At 37.2% G+C, this 21,636-nt stretch overlaps 1 long non-coding RNA gene across 2 annotated transcripts in view; it reads left to right on the forward strand.

The window, feature by feature from the left end:
• Nucleotides 1-15,222, forward strand: part of LOC138169791 (uncharacterized) — a 140,344-nt gene extending 125,122 nt beyond the window's left edge. For both annotated transcript variants that reach the window (XR_011170466.1, XR_011170465.1), the window contains 3 exons: nucleotides 5,821-5,926; nucleotides 12,522-12,649; nucleotides 12,993-15,222. This is a non-coding gene — a long non-coding RNA (uncharacterized lncRNA). The remainder of the gene's footprint in view (nucleotides 1-5,820; nucleotides 5,927-12,521; nucleotides 12,650-12,992) is intronic.
• Nucleotides 15,223-21,636: the final 6,414 nt, after the last annotated feature.

Consider the following 21,636-nt stretch of genomic DNA (forward strand, 5'->3'; position numbering starts at 1 on the left):
ATTCCCAGATTAAGGAGAGAATATTACAAGCAGCCAGGAAGAAACAATTTCAATATAGTGGAAACACAATCAGTATAGCCCAGGATCTGGCAGCTTCTACACTGAGGGATCAAAGGGCTTAGATTATGATATTCCAGAGTTCAAAGGAGCCGGGATTAAAACCAATAGTCACCTACCCAGCAAAACTGAGTATCATGTTTCAGGGGAAAATATGGTCATTCAGTGGGATAGAGGACTTTCAAGCATTCTTGCTGAAAAAACCCAGAGTTGAGTAGAAAATTTGACATTCAGATACAAGAAGCAAGAGAAGCATGAAAAGGTAAACAGGGAAAAGGAATCATAAGGAACTTACCAAAGTTGAACTATTAACATTCCTACATGGAAAAACAATAATTGTAACTTATGAAACTTTTCTCAGTAGTTGAAGGGATTAGAAATATATATATATATATATATATATATATGTATATATATATATATGAGGGTATATGGGCATATGAATACATATGTGAATGTGTGTATATATGTTTACAGGTATACATAGATAGCGGGCACAGGACCAATTTAACAGGAAGGGATGATACTTAAAAGGTGAAATTAAGAGGTGAGAGGAATATAATGAGAGGAATTGAGGAGAGACAGATTAGGGTAATCTATCTCATACAGAAGAGGCAAGGGAAATGGTTACAATGGAGGAGAAGAATAGGAAGGCAAAGGGGAATGAGTCAACCTTATTCCCATTGAATTTGGCTTGAGGAGGGAATGACATACACACTAAATAGGGTATCTCACTCTCCAGGAGAGTAGGGGGGAAGGGGATGAAAGGGGGGATGATGGAAGGGAGGGCAGCCTCGGGGGGGAGGGAAATTGGAAGCACCCACTTTTGAAAAGGGACAGGATCAAAGTAGAGAATAGAACAAGTGGGAGGTGGGATGGCAGGGAGGGAAATATAGTCAGTCTTTTATGATATATCTACTACGTTATTGTTTTGCATTAATGTTCAACCTATACTGAACTGTTATCTTCCCAGTAAGGGTGGGTGACAAGGAAAGAAGGGAATGAATCTGGATTTGAAAGTTTTATCATCAAGTATTCAAATATATATATATATATATATATACATATACTATTATTAATACCATCTTACATGTAATTGGGAAATAAGATATACAGGCACTGAGGCATAGAGATTCACTGGAAAAGTCAAAAGGAGTATAAGAGAAAATATGGGAGAGAGCAGATTGGAGGAGGGGATATTCTGTGGGACTGCTGTTTTGGGGTGGTGGGTGGCGGAAAAACGGGGAGAAAATTTGTAACTCCAAATCTGGCGGAAACGAATGATGTACATCAGAAGTTAATAAAGCATTAAAAAATGTATTGTTTTCCCCAATTTGTTAAAGAGTGAGTATCTTGAAAGAAGCAACAGCCTTGGTTTGTTTTTTTTTTTCTATTTGTAGCCACAGACATGAGTATAGTATTTGGCACAGAGTAAGAGAATAATAGATACTTTATTCTTCATTCTTTCATTCATTCGTTCAGTCAGTCAGTCACTGATCAATAAATGAAATCGGTATTTTCATACCTATTTTATAGATGAGGAAACTAAGTACAAGGATGGTTAATTAACTTGCTCAAGATAATGCAGTGAGTTAATTCTTGTCTCAAAAAGAGAATCCATGTATCTTGACTCCTAGCCCGTTGTTGTTTCCGTGAAACCACCATATTCTCTGCCACAGCATGTTCCAGTCAGTGTTGTGAAGTGCATAAAGCACAGGATTTAATGTCTGGGAGACCTGAACACTATTGTCTTAGTAATAATCCTTATAAGTCATACAGATACATTTGTGCGGCAAGGACAGAGCTCTCTAAACTGGAAAGACAAGGGGTTAGACCTGTGATTTCATTGATGTAAGGGACTACAAGATAAAACAAACAAAAAAAAACCCACAATCAATTAACACTACTTATTAAGCATTTTTTTGTGGTCCATACAGTATGCTAGATGTTAAGGGTACAAACACAAAGAGTATAATGTTCCCCAGGAAAAAAAAAATGAAATGAGTGTACTTTCTATTGGGGAAGATATGATAATTAAACCTATGGGTTACTTAGCTAGTAGAAGTTACCTAGTAGAGAGAGTATAGAGGGTAAAGAGAAGAAGATGCAGAACAGCATTTTGGATAAAACTCATAGCCCTCCATGAAGAGAATGTGATATGGGTGATGAAATAACAAAGAATACAGAGAAGATAAAATCAGGCAGATAGGAGGTCATTCAGAAAAGGATAGTGTCATGAAAACTTAGAGGAGGGAGAATATTAAGTAGAAAATGGCAAAAAAAAGTATCAAATGTAGCAGATTTATGAAGAACAATTAGGACTAAGAAAAGATCTTCAGATTTGGCAATTAAGAGATCATTGATAACTAAGGAGAGAGTAGTTTCAGTTGAATGATAACACCCAAAGCCAAATTATAGGGTTGAAAAACTAGTGAGAAGAGAAGACTGAATTTGGGTGCCAAAGAAATTGCTTTTCACCTCTATACACCAGGAGTCCACAGCCCTCCTTACATGAATACAACAGAATATCACTGTGTTATAAGTATGTTATAAGCATCACTAAATATGATAAATACAAAAAAGCATAAATGTACTTACATGAATTGATTGAGAAGGAAATAAGTAGATCCAAGAAAACAATATACAAAATGACTACAAAAACTTAAATGGGAAGAAGAGCCACCAAAAAGTCAAAAGTTAACGTTGAAAAATTACAGGGAACAAGTATTGTCCCAAAGAAGAGATGTCATCAAAACTATTTGATCCTGTCTAAGAAATAGAGTGGTGAATCAGTGGAATAGATCAGGTACACAAGACACAGCAGTAAATGACTATAATAATCTAATGTTTGATAAATCAAAATAATCCCTATTCTGGGACAAGAACTCTTTGACAAAATGCTAGGAAAACAGGAAAATAGTATAGCAAAAACTAGACTTAGGCAAAACATCTCACACCACTTACCAAGATAGGATCAAAAAGGATATATGATTTAAACATAAAAGGTGATACCATAAGCAAATTAGAAGAACAAGGAATAGTTTACCTGTGATCTACGGAAAAGGGAAGAATTTATTATCAGCCAAGAGATAGGGAATTTTATGTAATACAAAATTGTTTCTTCCTGACTGCTTGTAATGTTTTCTCCTTGGTCTGAGAACTATAGAACTTGGCTATAATATTCCTAGGAGTTTTCTTTTTGGGATCTTTTTCAGGAGGCTATTGGTGGATTCTTTCAACCTCTATTTTGACCTCTGGTTCTGTAACATCAGGCCAATTATCCTTGAAAATTTCTTGAAGGATGATTTCTAGGTTCTTTTTTTGATCATGGCTTTCAGTTAGTCCAATAATTTTTAAATGATCTCTCCTGGATCTATTTTCCAGGTCAGTGGTTTTTCCAATGAGATATTTCACGTTACTTTCTTTTTTTTTCATTTGGTTGTATCTGTTTAATAGTATCTTGATTTCTCATAAAATCATTAGCTTCCATTTGCTCCAATCTAATTCTGACAGAATGATTCTCTTCAGTGAGCTTCTGAGATTCTTTTTTTTTCCATCTGGCAAATATGGCTTTTTAAAGCATTCTTTTCCTTATTGTCTTTTTTAGCCTCTTTTGCCATCTGAGCTATTCTATTTTTCAAGGTGTTTTTTTCATCAGTCAGGTTGTTGACTCTCACTTCATAATTTTCTTGCATTATTCTCATTTCTTTTTTTCCTCCACTACTCTTATTTGGTTTTCAAATTCCTTTTTTTTCCTCCACTTCTCTTATTTGATTTTCAAAATCCTTTTTAAGTTCCTCTATGGCCTGTAAGCTTTTGGTGCAGGAATTTTAACTTTTCATTCTTCCTCCTGTTCCATGCTTTGATCCTCTTTGTCCCCAAAATAGGAGTCTAATGTAGGATTGCTGTTTGCTTTGCTTCCTTTGCTTGCTCATGTTGCCACTCAATTACTTGACTTTTGAGCCTTTTGCCACAATAGAACTCTGCTACCAGAAAAGGGAGCTTTATCCCAAATGCTGGGGTTTTCACAGCTGCCAGAGCTATTAGATGGGTGCTCTTTCTGTAGCCTCCTCATGCTCTGGTAAACTGGTCATGCACCCCAGGACCTTCACCCTAAACAGAGATCCAGATTTAAGCAGGTTAAAGCAAGAGTGATTACCCCTCAGACTGGTTTCTTGGTCCCCCTACAATCTGAAGACCAGGAGCTCTGAAGCAAATGCCAGATTGCACTTCCAAACTCCCTGTTCCTGCAAAGTCTGCAATGACCTCTCACTTTGTCTTTGGTATCTATGGGTTGATAATTCTGGAAACCACCACAGCCAGTGGCGATCTGAAGTCCCTCAGCTGGTGGCTGTTCAGGCTGCCCTGAGGCTAAAACCTTGGGGTAGTGCAGGGCTGGGCTCAGCTCCCAGAGTGCTGAGTTGGCCCCTTCCTGCCAGCCTGCCAGGCTGTCTTCAGCAGGAGGTTAACTTCTCTTTGTCATTTTGTGGGTTCTGTAGCTCCAAAATTTGTCTAGAGTCCTTTTTTAAATGAATTGGAGATGGTGGAAGCAGGAGCCCTGCAGAAGTCCTGTTTCTACACCACTATCTTCACCTGTAGCTAATATTAAATTACATTCACATACCAATTGTTCAGCTATTTCCCAATTGTTGGGCAAATATTTCTAAGCTTTTGATATAATTAACAACTCCACAGATATGTGTATTCTTGCTGCCATTACCCTTTGGCTAAAAGCTCATTTTTGCGACATCTTAATCAAAAGATAGGCATGTTATTTTCTTTTTAGTAATTTTAATATTTTAAAATCCTATTTTATAAAATTCCATGTTTTTTATTAGAATGACTTGAACTAATTCAGGGATGGGGAACCTGCAGCCTTAAGGCCACATGTGACCTTCAAAATTAGCCTTTTGACTGAATCAAAAGTTTACTGAACAAATCCAAAATCTGGATTCAATCAAAAGGCCACACTTAAAGATTTAGAAAGTCACATGCGGCCTTAGGGCCTCGGGTTTCCCACCCCTGGACTAATCCAATGCTTCACCATTAGTTAAAGCATATATTTGTCTTTTCATAGCCAGCTAGACACTGAATGCCTCTATCTTTAACCATATTGGTTGCTTTGATGGGTGTGAGGACCACAGGTTTACAGGTTTATAGCCTTCAAATTAGAAGGGACGTGAAAGGTCATATACTTTAAACCTTTTATTTTATTTTGATTTTTACTTTTTGGAGGGCAATTGGGGTTAAGTGACTTGTCCAAGGTCACATGGCTATTTTTTGTGTCACGTATTTGAGGCCAAATCTGAACCCAGGTCCTCCTTACTCCAGGGCTAGTTCTCTATTCACTGCTCCCCCTAGCTGCCCTAACCCTTTAATTTTATAGGTGAAGAATTTGAGAGTCAGAGTGGTAAAGTAGTATATTCCAGGTTACACAGATAAGATACAGCAGTTGGAATGTTAATATCCAGAGTTCTCACTCTAAATCTAATGTTCTTGCCTCAGGCTTTAAATTTCCATATCCTTGGCTACCAATGGTTTTGCAGAGTTTTGCTGATGGTTGCAATAACACATTTTTCTTGTTTACTAGGAAGTGTCTTACTTCTAAACATTTGTAAAAAATATATATACCTTGGGAATTTAAGATGCTATACTTCTAATAGAGAAGGATAAAGCAGATTTTTCCCCAATGTATGCATTGTTTTCTAATTTTAATTATACTGGTTTTATTCTTTCAAAATATTTTTACTTTATTGCAATCAGGGTAATCTATTTTGATGGTGGCATATTGAATCAAACACTGCACTTGGCATCAGGAAGACTTGAGTTCAAATCCTGTCTTTGATACTTACTACCTTCGTGACCCTCGGTAAGTCACTTAACTTCTGTCAGCTTCAGTTTCTCCTACATAAAATGAGTACAATAGGGGCAGCTAGGTGGCGCAGTGAGTAAAGCGTTGGCCCTGGAGTTGGAAGGACCTGAGTTCGGTTCTAGCCCCAGACACTTAACACCCACACACACACACACACACACACACACACACAAAACTAGCCGTGTAACCTTGGGCAAGTTACTTAACCCCAATTGCCCTCCAAAAGGCAAAAAAAAAATGAGTACAATAATATTTTCTTCATAGGGTTGTTGTCAGAATTAAATGAGATAATTTATGTAAAGTACTTTGTGGACCTTAAATTTTTATAGAAATACTGTTTGAAATGATATGCATTCCTCTCCATTTATATTTATGAAATTTTTATTCTCCAATCTTTTTACACTGTGTGGAAATTTTATCTTACTGTAACTTATTATGATGAGCAGCAGATTTGATTACTGGATAGTATCCTTAAAGTCAGAAAGACCTGGGTTCAGCTTCTGACTCTGTACTATATTAATTTTGTAACCCTGGGCAAGTCTCTTAAATTCTTAATGCTTTCAGAAAAATCCTGTTATCTTCCTTGTTTCTATGAAATGCACAATAATTTTTCCAGGCACTTAAGTTTGCAACCCAGAAGTCATCTTTGACTCTTTACTGGACACTCTGAATCCAATTATAGGCCAATTCTTATCTATTCTACCTCCTCAACATCTCTTGCATCCATCTATCCATCCATTCATCCATCCATTCATCTATCTATCCATCCATCCCTATAATCATTATAATCTAGGCCCTTGTTGTCTCTTAATAAGATTATTTCAAAAGGCTCCTACTTGTTCTTCTGGAATTCAATCTGATTCTTGTTCCACATAGCTGCCAAACTGATCTTGCTAAAGTGTAGATCAGACCATGTTTCTTCTCTGCTCAAGAGGCATCTATATCCTCCCATTGACTTAAATATGAAATATAAACTCCTACATTTGGCTTATAAATTCTTTTGCTATTTGGGTCTAGCCTATATTCTCAAGCTGATTTTACCTCACTTTCCTTCACTCTCCCCCCTAGCCAATAACCAAACTGGTCTCCTTCATGCTCATGATAGTAGGCTACCATTCTATTTCCCTTTGCAGAGGATAGCCTCAATTTTCTCCTCTGCCTCTAGGAAACTCTAACTCCCCTCAAAGCTCAGAACAAGTGCCACTTTCTTTAAGACCCCTTTGCTGGTGAACTCTGGTGTTAGTGTTCCACTTCCATCACTGGATATTTGTATGCTTTTTATATGCTTTATATTCATTCATTTATGTGTAAGAGGGTGAGTAGTGGTTTGTCAAATCCATACTAAAAGGTGTATTCAGGGATAATAACAACACTCTCCTCTTTCTGCATTCGATGGAAATCTAGCAAGTATGTTCTGGAAAGTGTAAGAAATTATGCTGCAGTACAAACTCTCTCTGTCTCTCTCTCTGTCTCTCTCTCTCCTCTCTCTGTGTCTCTGTCTACATTTCACTTTCTATTTCTTACTGTCTGTCTGTCTCTCCTTCATATAAATATGTTCTTTCTTCCCAACAGGATGTAATCCTCTTGAGGCTAGTTTATTTCACTTCTGTTGTATCCCTAACATTTAGAACAATACCTTTTATCTGGTGCATATTTAATAAATGCTTGATGATTAAGTGACTGAGTCAAATTTCTAGACACCAAATTCAGCATATAGAATGGGCTAGCAACAAAACTGTTGGCAGCCAATAATAAGAACTTCAATAAGAGAGGCAGAGTTGGGGTGGGTGGGACTTGTTAGTATCCAATTGTCTTAAATAGTATGATAGTGTTTAGAAATTTCTCCCTATTCCCCTCAGCATCTGTCAGACTGGGTAACTGAAAGAGTGAGTCAGGTTCCCAAGGTAAGTCATTGATTGATATTAGAAATGCCCTGAGAAAAGTTTTTTTTTCCAGGTAAAAAAGCTGCATCCAGAAACGGCTGCTTAAGTTGAATAGATAGTTATATACACATGATGGATTCAGTCAATGTTAATTTTTTTTTAAAGTTCTAGCAGTGGACTTTATTCTTCTTTTGAAATAAGAGGTGGTAATAATATTTCTGACTTATGATTTCTGTTGCCAAAATAGTAGCTGTCCTGTCTAAATATAGTCAGGCAGGGTACATCTGCAGAAAAAAAAAAGCAATACTATAGGAAGTCTCCCAATGAGTCAAAATCGGCTAATTCACTAATTCTCACTCTGATGAAAAGGTAGAGAAAGAAGAGCAGGGGCTGTTTTCACAACCAGAAAGTTGGCAAAGGATAAGTTTGTATTGATTATCTGGAGGCTGATTTTCTATGCTTCTTGTTTCTTTTCTTTTTCCTGCAGTAAAGACAATTCACACATCATCAACCTCTTCCCAAAGAGGAAAGGAAGTCAAGAAAAATAAGCCAAAAACAAGTCAATTTTCTTTAGTTAGCTCTGAGAAGTTCTCATCAAGCCTGTGGAGAAGTAGAGATAAACTATAAGTTGAAATGAAATTTCAGATTTTTTTCTGTTCATGTAAAATTGACTTTTTGAAATGGAAAACCGAACACTTTTTGTTAGGATAGTTTAATTTTGTCTCTCAAAATTTGAAACTTTATCCATCTTGAATCCAGCTATTATCTTTGTTCCTTGGTTCAGATTTGCCCAGAATTTTAAATTAATGAATGTTTGCAGTCCGGTGAGTCATAGAGATTTTGGAGGTCCAAATGTCCCAGAGATTTGGTGATCCAATATGTGTAGAACAATATTTTGAGAATTCCTATTTCCTCTAGTCTAAAAGAGGACCTTTTCTCCTGGTCTTTAGGACCACATACATAAAGAAAGGAGGAGAGAAATGAGAAAGAAAAGCTTGTTTGGGACTCTCCATGCTTGTTTTGTTCTGTCATGAAGCAAGAAAGGAATTCAGGAGCTATGCTTCATTGGTTGCAAGAAGGAGAACGTATAGACACTAAGATTGGGAGTATATATGATATTCTGACTCAACAAAGCCCAGACTGTAGTCAGCCAGAGGAGGAAGATAATTGTCAAGCCCAGCAAAGATTCATAAGATCAGATTGGGCCAAAGTACCTTCTTTGGTTGGTGAGAGCAAGTGGAGTCCCAAGTAATACTTCTGTCTCTGTCTTTCCCTGCTTCCTCACAGAGATGTTCTGGGAGAAACATTTGTTTCCTTTGCCTGTCCAATCACTATGCTTTCTGTCTTCTCTTTGACTAGTGGGGAATGAGTATGGATGGAAAAATGAAAAGAAATCAATCCAAGTTCAACTTCTTTGCAACATGATATTAATTGTTCTAATGTCTTTGTGCTTTCTATGTTGTTTAATACAGGTAAAAAGCATGTAGCCATGTAGTAAATTGTCAAGTCCTATGAATTAAAGGGGTCATTGGGGGAATCTAAGAAAATAGAGTATTTGATATCCTTAGAATTTTATATGTGGGGATTTTGTTATATATTATATGCTATGCCCAACAGTCTGCCTTTGAATCCAGAGAAAAAGTGAATATAGAGAAAATCCTGATGGGTAGTGTGGTTGACTTAAAAGTTCACCTTTTAATTCTGCATCATTGCATCTAGTCTTGTACTCAATGACACCTCAGTGAACACAGATGCACTATATTGCCATTAGATCAATTCACAAATTCCTTAATAACAGAGAAAACTATTGAATATATATCAATGATGGAACTCTAACACCTAATGTCCAAAGCAGAGAAAGGTAATGAACAAATTAATAAATTTTAAATCCTTCTTTCTATCCAGCTTATTAATGTTAGGTGAAGTAAGACTTTTATCTTGATAAGCAGAGTGAACTGCTTTGTTGTTATCTTCGATAGTCTCTGCTATTCCCAATGTGAGCTGTTAAAGTCTCACTTGAAGGTTTATTCCCATATCAGTCCCCATGATGACTAATTCCCAAACTATGGGGAATGTAAAAAGACCTACGCCAGTTGGTCTAGAATTGAATTGAAGTCAGCTTAACTCTTCTGCTCTTACTTTATTCTTCATTCCAATAACTGGCATGCTTTCCAGTATCTTCTTCCTTGTGACCAAATCTCTTCCTCTTACTGCCATTCCAGTAAATCATTTCTAGTTTTGTTAGAGACTGGGTGTGAATCCAGATTGGAAAATACCTTGGTATGACTTCTGGCCTCAAAGTGTGCTAGTTTTATGCCACTGACCAATTTACTTAGTTATGTTTCTTTAATTGTAAAATTGGGAGTATAGCATCATAGATTTAGAGCTGGAAATAACCTTGGGGGTCATATAGTTCAATCACCTTCAGCTTTTAAATGAAGAAACAGAAAATTAGAGACTTGGCCAAGATAACTTTGGCAAAAAGTGATGGAGTTGGGGTTTGGGCACAGCTCTTAAATTGAGAATTCTTTCTATTATATCTGCCTTGTGTACTGTAATGCCAAGGAAAGGCAACTTCCCAAGGTTCAAAATACCAGCATAGGAGCTCTCCATTTTATTCAGTGACCAACCAAGAACAGAGAAGATCAAAACATGACATCATTCCAAATACAGCATTTACTAAATGTGATTAAATAATCTCCAAGGACTACCCCACCCCAGGACCTTCCAATCATTCAATCAATTACAAAGTCCCTGTTCTAAATACTTCTCCACCCCTAGGCTATACCTTCATTTGGTCCACCACAAAGTCCCTCTTCTCAAATGGAGATTAGTTTCCAAACATAAGTAAAGTACCTTCATTTGTCAATCACAGAGCACAATAAGGTCAAAAGTTCCCCACCCCTGGATCTCAATTGAATCTACCCCAGAGTTACATCAAGTTTAAGCACAGCACTTAATACCCAAATGGAGGTCTTTTCTTCATCTTGACATGAGGCAAGTTCTCAGCAATCTTAGTTCCTGGGGAGACAAAGCTTAGCAAGGCCACAAGATACATTGCCAGTCCCTTTGTTAATTCATCCTCTGTCTGTAGAACAGTCCTAGAACCCCTGAAAACATTAGCAAAACCCTCTCCTAGGATTTCTGTAAACATACAACAAGAAAATCCTTCTTCAGGGCTTCTGAACCAACAGAAAGGTTCCCAGACCCCGCAACAACAGCACTGTCCTTCACCAGTGGACAGTATTCACTCTGTCTGCAGGACAGTCTCCAGACCCCTGCAACAACAGCACTGTCCTTCACCAGTGGACAGTATTCACTCTCTGTCTGCAGGACAGTCTCAGGGCTTCTTAACCAAAAGCCAGGTTCCAGGACTTCTTGAACAACAGGACTGTCTTTCACCAGTGGACAAATCTGGCAAAAGAACATCAAAACAGACAGACAAAGTACCAGCAAAACAGCCATGTCTCCTCAGTCCTTGGCAGCTCAGGGGGCAGGTCTCAAAAGTCCAGGGCAACTCAAAGCGGCCTCCAGTAATTCTATCAGTCTCTCTCTCTGCCTCCACGAGGTGCTGCTTCCAAAAAGTCCTTCCGCCTCTCTCTTGTCTCTCCAAATCTATGTCACCAGCTCCTCCCAGTTCAGGACTCTCTTTTCACATCAACCAGTCCATCCCACAGATGGGATTAACAAGCTCTAGGTTTTAACACAATCAATTTGAAAAACCAAGCCAATACAGGGGAATCTTTAAATGCCATTACTATCACACCTTGTTGGATTATTATGAGGAAATTACCCTGTAAAGCTTAAAGACCTTTGAAACATGGTGTGATTTTTATTCCCTTCCCAGTGCCTCAGGTACTCCAATATTGAGATTTTGCCTTGTTTAACTTCTTCAATCTTTTCTAAGGTTGTAGACTTGTCCACAAACTCCATACACTATATCCTTCACCACCACCATCTCCCTGACTTCTTTATGATAATTTTTGTTTGTTTTGCCTCTGACACTGGGCTATGCCCACCTGATAATCCATGCAGTTGGAAGAAAGGTTCAATATGTGTTGGAATGATCCACTTTAAGTTTCTTGGTTGAGATTAATAATCTGTGTATAAACACACAGTACTTACTCAAGTGTGTAGCATTATTAAGGATTGGAATAGGACTGCATGTTACCTTCACTTTACTGGTACAGTAAACCTTCTTTACAATCTAATTAGAAATGACTTGAGTGATAAAGTTTCAGTAATTAGCATTGGGAAAAAAAAAACACTCTGCCTTCATCTAATTGATCACATGTCCAGAAACTTTTCCTGGATACTTTAAATCTACCTAATGCACATCTATTTAGAACCCATGATAGTATTCTACATGATTATTTTTGCCTCCGTGTTATTTAAAATGCAATCAAGACTTTAATGACTTTTTTTTTAAAAGCAATTGGGGCTAAGTAACTTTCTCAAGTTTACAAAGCCAGTTATTTCTGGGTGTGGTGCTGAGTATCTGAGCCCAGATTTGATCTCCAGGTCATCCCGACCCTCTTTCTCACTGTACTACCTGGCCGCCCTTAATGATTTTCTTAATTGTCCCGTCCAGCGGGACCAAGTTATTTGTGGGGCTGAGGAGGACCCAGCCTGCAAAGGAATGGGTGGGAAAGAAGGAGCGAGACCAAGAGAGTTTGCGTTAAGGTCTAAAGGTCTGAACTTTATTGCAGGTAAACATGACTTATATACTCTGAGGAAGTGGCCGGGGAGAGGAATTCTTGTAAACAACTGCTGGAACATTTGCGGTTAGGACACCTGGTGCCAAAACACTCTGCGGTCAGCAGATTCACGAGGCATGGTACTCGGGGGTGTGGTCTTCTCACGGGGGGAAGGGTACCTGGACCGAAGGCCTTCGCTCCCAACACTTAATGAATGTAAGATCACGTGAAAAGAGGAAATAGGAAGTTAAACAAAACTTTCTCTTGGTATTTGCCCCATTCTTTTACACTTGGGATACTTTTGACTGGAGAAATCTAAAAAAATCTTGTGATGTCTCATCATGTTATCAAATGCTTATTAAACTGACGTTATGAGAGTCAAAGCTTGGGCATGCTGTGGGAAACTGGAAAGGCCTTTAGAACAAGTCTAACTACAGTCTGTGTCTGATGCCTAATGAGTACCTCTCTATTCTTGGTTCTCAGGTATCAGAAGCCCCTATTTACACTGAATATCACAAGAAGGTTGACGACCAAATCATGAATGGGACTATGGAGCCCCATGAAATGGGCAAACACACAAGATGGTCTTTGGTCCTGTGTAGTCAGCAAGTTTTTTGCTACAGCAGTGATGTAGAAGCAAAAGAGAGGGGGTTGCAGAGTATATAGAATCTCTTGGTCTTTAGATTGTCTATAATCATTAAGGTAATGGTTGTTCTCTAATTGGTGATCTTTGCCCAATTACCAACAAATTGTCATACTTCTCTTAGTAAAACTGGTATATATGCCTATCCACTTTCTTCTAAAAGAATATCTTTTTGGCCAATAATCCATGAGTCTTTTTTCTGTTTTTACACATATGCCCCATCGCCCAACTCTGATTGTTTTGTTACTGGCTGTCTTCCATGTTCAGAGTTTTCTCTTTCCTTACCACTAATTTTTGGATTCCTTCAAGTCTCAGATCTAATATCATGTTCTTACAGAAGTCTCTACCTATGTTCCCTTCAGTGTTAGGCCCTTCCTTGGGGGATAACTTTTCATTTACTAACACACATATACACATATGTACTTACATTCATCACACATACATACATGCATACATACATATACACACACATATATAAATACATACAAACACACATACATACATTCAGACTTCTCTGGTGTGAAGGGAGAATTAAAAAGATCTATGCAGATTTTCAAGATCACTGGGGCATCATCTTACCTTTAACCCTGTTGATGTGGAAGGGAAAATATGTACTTCTTTAGAAGATGAAGCAAAATTCCTTTGCTTGCAAGAAGGAGAAGTATCACGGGTTAGAGTCAAGATGGTGGAGTAGAAGCAGGACCTTCAAGTAGCTCTGGCTTCCACCTTCCCAAATCAATGTAAAAAAGCAACTCTGAATAAACTTTGGAGCTCCAGAACCCACAAAATGACATAGAGAAACTAACCTTCTGCTGAGGACAGCAGGGCAGGCCAGCAGGAATCTGCCAGCACAGTGCTCTTGAAGCCAAGCCCAGGCCCACAAGAACCACAGGTTTTAGCTCCAGGGTGGGTCTGACCAGCCACTAGCTGGAGGGACTCCAGATCAGCAGCAGCTTTGGCCGTTTCCAGATTTATCAACACATAGATGCTAAGGACAAAGTGAGAGGCCAGTGCAGTATGGATTTTGGGACCCAGTAAGTAGAATGAGTCAATTTTGCCCCCAGGGAAAGGAGCTGCTGAGACTCCAGCACAGCCAGCCAGCGCCACATGGCAGCTTCAGCTCTTGGTCTGCAGAGTGTAGGGGGACCAAGCACCAGTCTGAGGGGTAACTGCTCTTACTTTAACCTGCTTGGATCTGGATTGCAGTCTAGGGTGGAAGTCCTGGGGTGTGTGTCCAGCTTTCCAGAGTGTGTGGAGGCCTCAGAGAGGGAACCCATCAAATATCTCTGGCAGCTGAGAAAACCCCAGCGTTTGGGACAAAAGCTCCCCAGTCTGGTGGCAGAGTCCTACTGTGGCAAAAAACCCAGGGGTCAAGTGACTGAGGGGCAACATGACCAGGCAAATGAAACACAGCAAACAGAAGATTCCAACATTAGACTTTTATTTTTATTTATTTTATTTTATTTATTTAGACTATTTTACATGTAATTGGCAAATAAGATATATAGGCACTGGGGCATAGAGATCCACAAAGACCTACTGGAAAAATCGAAAGTGGTATGGGAGAAAATATGGGAGAGAGCAGAGTGGAGGAGGGAATATCCTGTGGGACTGCTGTTTTGGGGTGGTGGGTAGGGGAAAAACGGGGAGAAAATTTGTAACTCAAAATCTGGCGGAAATGAATGATGTAAATCAGAAGTTAATAAAGTGTTTGAAAAATGGAAAAAAAAGAAGTGTCTTAGAAGACTATTTCTTTTAATTATTCCTCAAAAATATTAAAGAGACAGCAGAGCTCAGGATCTGTATTATTTAGAAAATATACTATCAATCTCCCGAAAGACAGTTGAGAGATTAAGTGTGCAAAATGAAACATGTTTTTGGAACAATAGGCGATAAAGGAATTTATTTTTCCTGTGTATGTATATTTGTTATGAGGGACATTTTTATTTTTTTTCCCCAGTGAGACTTGTGGGTGGGTAGGAGAAAGAGAAAATAGACTTCTGTTAAATAATTAAGAAAAATTAATTAAAACATGTATATATAAATATATGTTTGTTAATATGCATATATAAATACATATTCTTATTGCAATAATTTTCATCAAACATTAGCATGGCTTTTATTCAATTTCACTGAAATTTGTCTTGTCTTGATGCATATTTTTTCCTATCTTCCATGTCCATCCACCAGCCCTGCTTTCGCTAATGTTAAAACAGGACATTATGATATAGAAAAAAAAAAATGAGAAGAACCTGCTTTCTTGACCAAACCTGCTCACTGTGGAATTGCTAAAGAAGATAGAGAATTTTTTTTCAGAAAAATTGTTTCAACAATACTTTTTTGTATGAAATTATTTAAAATAGAACTGAAAGTGACTATAATGAATGATTTGACCAACTGCCTCTTGGACAACTCAAACTGGATATCTCTTGGGCAAATATGATACTTATTATCATCCCCCCAGGGCAGCTAGGTGGCACAGTATAAAGACCACTATGTCTGGAGCCAAGAAAACCTGTAAAAAATCATTTTACAGATGGAGTAATGTTAAAATGGTTATATAGGTAATGTGGCAGAGCATGGATCAGAACTCATGACATTGTGCTCTTTCTAGTACACCACATAGAGCTTTTCATGTGTAAATGCATTGTCATCCAACTACATTATAAATAGCTTTATATACTAGATTGCATTTTATGTTTTATGTTCCTTACACTTATGCCTTTTACAAAGTGGTCTTTATATATACCTCCCAGCCCACAGATGGTAAGGTGGGTTGAACAACTGATCTGAAGGAGATTAAAGGGATCTGTTTACTGTCACTGGGAGCAGGACTTTGTTGCTTTGCTGATACTCAGATCTGAGTCACAGACCTGAGTGGAAGTCCCATACTAGAGCTGTGGCCACAGTGGAGCAGGAACCCTTCTCACAGTTCTGTGGTAAAAAAAGAGCACTAGTGGTCATGCACAGACCAGAAAATAAGCCAGTAGAGTAGTAAACACACCTCTATTTAGATCATACCACCTTGGAAGAACTGAAAACTTACAGGTCCCTAGAAGCATCTCTGAAAAGAGCTGCACAAGACTTCTGAAGCCTAGGACAGTGCACCCTCCACCCTAGAATCAGAAACTCATTTTAATGAAGAGTTAAAAGTCATGTAACAGGCTGAAAAAATGAGCAAACAACAGAAAAAATATCTTAGCATAGAGAGCAACTATGGTGAAAAGGAATACCAAAATGCATACTGAGAAAAAGATAACAAAGTCAAAGTTCCAACATCCAAAGCCTCCAAGAAGCATTTGAATTACACTCAAGCCATGAAAGAGCTCAAAAAGAGTTTTGAAAATCAAGTGAGAGTGGCAGAAAAAAAAAATTGGGAAGAGAAATGAGAGTGATACAATAGAAGCATGAAAAAGGAGTAAACAACGTGGACAAGGAAAAACAAAAAAAAAATTCTGAAGAAAATAACACATTAAAAATAGATGAGGCCAAAAGGTGAAGAAAGTACAAAAGACTGATGAGGAGAATGCTTTAAAAAGCAGAATTGGTCAAATGGAAAAAGAGGCAAACAATTTACTGAAAAAAAAATTCTTAAATAGTAGAATTGGTCAAATGGAAAAGGAGATAGAAAAGCTCACTAAAGAACATAATTCCTTAAAAATTACAATTGAGCAAATGGAAACTAATGACTTTATGAGAAATCAAGAAATAATAAAACAAAATGAAAAGAATGAAAAAAAAACACAGAGAAGACAATGTGAAATATCTCATTGGAAAAACAACTGACCTGGAAAATAGATCCAAGGTTGATAATTTTAAAAATTATTGGACCACCTGAAAATCATGATTTAAAAAAAAGAACCTAGATATCACCTTTCAAAAATTATCAAGGAAAATTGCCCTGATATTGTAAAACCAGCGGGTAAAATTGAAATTTAAGAATCTACTGATCAACTCCTGAGAGAGATTGCAAAATGAAAACTCCTAGAAATATTATAGTCAAATTCCAGAGCTCCTAGGATAACTATGGAGAGAATATTGCAAGCAACCAGAAAGAAACAATTCAAGTATTGTGGAAGCACAGTCCAGATAACACAAGATTTAGTAGCTTTTGCATTAAAGGGTCAGAGGGTTTGGAATATGATATTGCAGAGGGCAAAGGAGTTAGGATTACAATCAAGAATCACCTACCCAGAAAAACTGAGTAGAATCTTTACTGGGACAAATGGAAATTGAATGAAATAGAGGACTTTCAATTATTCTTGATGAAAAGACCAGAGTTGAATAGAAAATTTGACTTTCAAATACAAGACTCAAAAGAAGCATAAAAAGGCAAACAGGAAAGTGAAATCATAAGGAACTTAATAAGGTTAAACTATTTACATTCCTATATGGGAAGATGATATGTATAACTCATAAAAATTTTCTCATTAGAAAGGTATTTAGGGGTATATATAGACAGAAGGCATAGGTGTGAGTTGGATATAAAGGGATAATATCTAAAAAAAAGTGTGAGAAAGAGGTAAACACTGGGAAAAAGGAAAAAAGGGGGGTAGAATGGGGGTAAATTAATACATAAAAGGCAAGAAATGTCTTTTGCAGTAGAGGAGAAGATGGGGAAGTTGTAGGTGGGAGTAAATGAACCTTACTTTCATCCAAATTGACTCAGAGAGGGAATAACAAACACATACCATTGGGGTATAGAAATCTATCTCACTCTATAGGAAAGTAGGAGGAGAAGAGGATAAGAGAAGGGACAGTGGATGGAAGGGAGGGCATATTAGAGGAGGGCAGATTAGCCAGAAGCAAAAAAAAACTTTTGAGAAGGAACAGTGTGAAAGCAGAGAAAAAGAATCAATAAATGGGGATAGGATGGAGAGAAATACATTTAGCAATCATAAGTAAAAATTTGAAGAAAGTTTCTCTTATAAAGGCCTCATTTCTCAAATATATTAGAGAAATGAATTAAATTTATAAAAATAGAAGCTATTCCCTAAATGATAAAATTATCAAGAGATATGGACAGTTTCAGATGAAGTAACCAAAGCTATACTGTCATATGAAAAGGTACTCTAAATCACTATTGATTGGAGGAATGCACATTGAAACAATTATGAGGTACTACATAATACCTATTAGATTGGCTAATAGGACAGAAAAGGAGAATGACAAATGTTGGAGGGGATGTGGGAAAAATGAGACATTAATGCACTGTTGGTAGAATTGTGAACTGATTTAACCATTCTTTAGAGAAATTTGAAACTATATTCAAAGGACTATAAAAACCATGTATAAGCTTTGACCACTACTAGGTCTGTATCCAAAGGGGAAAAGGATATATTTATACAAAAATATTTACAGCAACTCTTTTAGGGGGGCAGGGAATTAAACATTGAGAGGATGCCCTTCAGTTGGGGAATGGCTGAATGTTTTGCCCTGTGATTGTGATGGAATACGGTTGTGCTATCAGAAATGATGAGCAGAATGCTCTCAGGAAAAAACCTGGACTTGTATCAGCTGGTGTGAAATGAAATGTACTGTGTAACAGTAACATTGTGAGATGTTCAGCTATGAATGACTTAGCTATTCTCATCGATACAATGATCTAAGACAACAGTGAAGAAGTTATGATGAAAAATGGCATTCATCCACAGACAGAGAACTGATGGTGTTTGACTACAGACTGAAGAATTTTTTAAACTTGCTTTATTTTTTCTTGAGTTTTTTTCCTGATCTTTATTTTCTTTCATAACATAACTAATTAGAAAATTGTTTTTTATGATAATAAAGGTATAACCTATATTAAATTCTTGTTCTCTTGATGAGGAAGTGTAAGGAATGAGGAAGGGAGAGAAATTGGAACTCAAAGTATTAAAAGCGAATGTTAAATTTTTTAATATGTAATTGGGGAAAATAAAATATTAATTTTTTAAGTGATTTTTACAAATATCTATTGATTGATTGGCAGCCACAGAACTGATGCTAGGGTGATATTAGGAGAAAGATAGGATGGTGGAAAGGACTCTCAGGACTATACAATGTAGTCCCAAAAGTTGAATTAAACCCAGTCAAACCAGTAAATTGACATATCATTAACTATTCAATTTCCCAGAATCATAACTTTGTATCAATTCAGGCAAACTTTTTTTTAAAGTGAACTATATCTGAAGTGATAAGCTATTGGCATGCCATTATTAAATCCTAAGTATGGGGGAAGCAAGAATGAGTGTTTTTGAATGTGGAAAATATATGATTGGTTAATACAGTTACAATAAGTATTAACTATGAAGGTTGCCTAGAGTATCTGTACATGTAATTATTTTTAAAATAAAATTTTAAATTTAAAATAAGAATTTTTACATATGTATGTATTTATAATTCTGTACTTTACAAAAGATTTTGAAGGACCACTTTCCTTCTCCCTCCATTCATTTTATCAGTCTTTACTTGCTTCTTAGAAGGAAAACAGCTTTCTTTTTGAAGAAAATTAGTATGGAAAAGCATGAAATACTGAATGACAAAGGCTTCACTGAGGTGGTCAGGAGGGAATTGTGGGGGATGTTTGAGAGAAAAATGAAAGACAAAACAGTTGACTTACAAATCAGACAATTTATCAGTGAAGAAAATGGCAGAGAAAGCCAAGCTAGATATACAACTGCTTCTATAGGATATTTTAAAAATCAAATAGGGTAATCAGGAGAATAGTAAATATTAGGACCATGATGTAATTGGCATATGTCTAGTATCAGTGCCTCTCATGACACAAACTCCAGGCCCATTTTGGGGCATTTTCTTATTCTCTTGGTGTATGTTCCTGATTTAAGGAAAACTGAGGCAGAGTATTTACACAGTATATTCATCATACTGAGGCAGATTCCCTGCTCACTGGCCACACTTTCCAATACCATCCACCAAAATATTAAGAGGAATTGAACAAAACAGAATTCTTTGATTTAACAACCATTAGTCCTAGTAGGCATATAAATGTTCACATATCTACAGAATAGAAATGTTCTTCTGGAAAAGTTCTTGCCTCACCATCCTTTCTAGGACTTAGGCATTGTTCAGCTCAAAGGGAATATATGGTCCTGGTGGCATATCTTTTTTTTTCCCTACATCTTCCTGTGAGTCTTTATACCTGCTTGTTTCTCAGGTGAAATTCATGAATATCAATGGACTACTCCAATCTTTTGATGTTGTCTTTCAGTTACAGGAGGAAGAAAAACATAAGAAGTCTTAAATGTTTGGTAGTGTTGGAGTGGGAAAGAATTAATCCACCCCATACTGGCTATACTGGTATTGGATATATAGGTGAATTTTGTAAGAATTGATCTATGCTATAAGCACATGAAGAAATGCCCTAATTCACTATTGATTAGAGAAATGCAAATCAAAACAACTCTGAGGTACCACATCTCACCAGTCAGATTGGCTAAGATGACAAAACAGGAAAATGACAAATGTTGGAGAGGATGTGGGCAAACTGGAACACTAATGCATTGTTGGTGGAGCTGTGAACTGATCCAGCCTTTCTGGAGAGCAATCTGGAATTATGCCCAAAGGGCTATAAATACTTTCATACCCTTTGATCCAGCAATACCACTCTTAGGGTTATATCCCAAAGAGATCATAGAAATGGGAGAAAGACCCATATGTACAAAAATGTTTATAGCAGCTCTTTTTGTTGTGGCAAAGAATTGGAAATTAAGGGGGTGTCCATCAATTGGGGAATGGCTGAACAAGTTGTGGTATATGCATGTTATGGAATATTATTGCGCTATAAGAAACGGGGAGCAGGCAGTCTTCATATTTACCTGGAGAGGCTTAAAAGAACTGATGCTGAGTGAGAAGAGTAGAACCAGGAGGAATTTGTACACAATTACGGACACAACATATGTGTGATGACCAACTTTGATAGACTGGACTCTTCTCAACAATGCAGGGATATAAATCAATCCCAAAAGACGCATGATGGAGAGAAAAACGTGCATCCAGAGAAAGAACTAGAAAGAACTAAATTTATATCCAGGTGGAAGCAAAATACCTGATCTTTTTCGTTCTCTTATTTGATTTTATGTCCTCTATACCATTTTTCATCCCAGCTGGTACAATCCATCCTTATAACCTGACCATTGTATAATGTGAAAGTATCTACAGATCCTATACTTGATTATAAGACGCCATGGGGGGGAAGGGGAGGGAGGGGGACAAAATGTGAAATTCAAGGAATTGTGGAATTGAATCCTGTAAATTAAAAGGAAACAAACAAATTAATAAATTAAAGAATTAATAAAAAAAATTGATCTATGCAAGGGGAGGGGTACAAGGAGAAGAGAAGTATCTACAATTATAATCTGAGAAAGAGAATAAGCATTCAGGATGTAGAATATCATGATCAAAAGGAAAGATTGCAAAATCTTTATAGATGGAAATATACACACACACATATATATATATACACACACACATATATATACATACACA

The sequence above is a fragment of the Petaurus breviceps genome, unplaced genomic scaffold, assembly GCF_028583685.1.
Source record: "Petaurus breviceps papuanus isolate PSGF00001 unplaced genomic scaffold, PetGlider_PUasm1.0 126, whole genome shotgun sequence".
NCBI classification, from domain to species: Eukaryota; Metazoa; Chordata; class Mammalia; order Diprotodontia; family Petauridae; genus Petaurus; species Petaurus breviceps.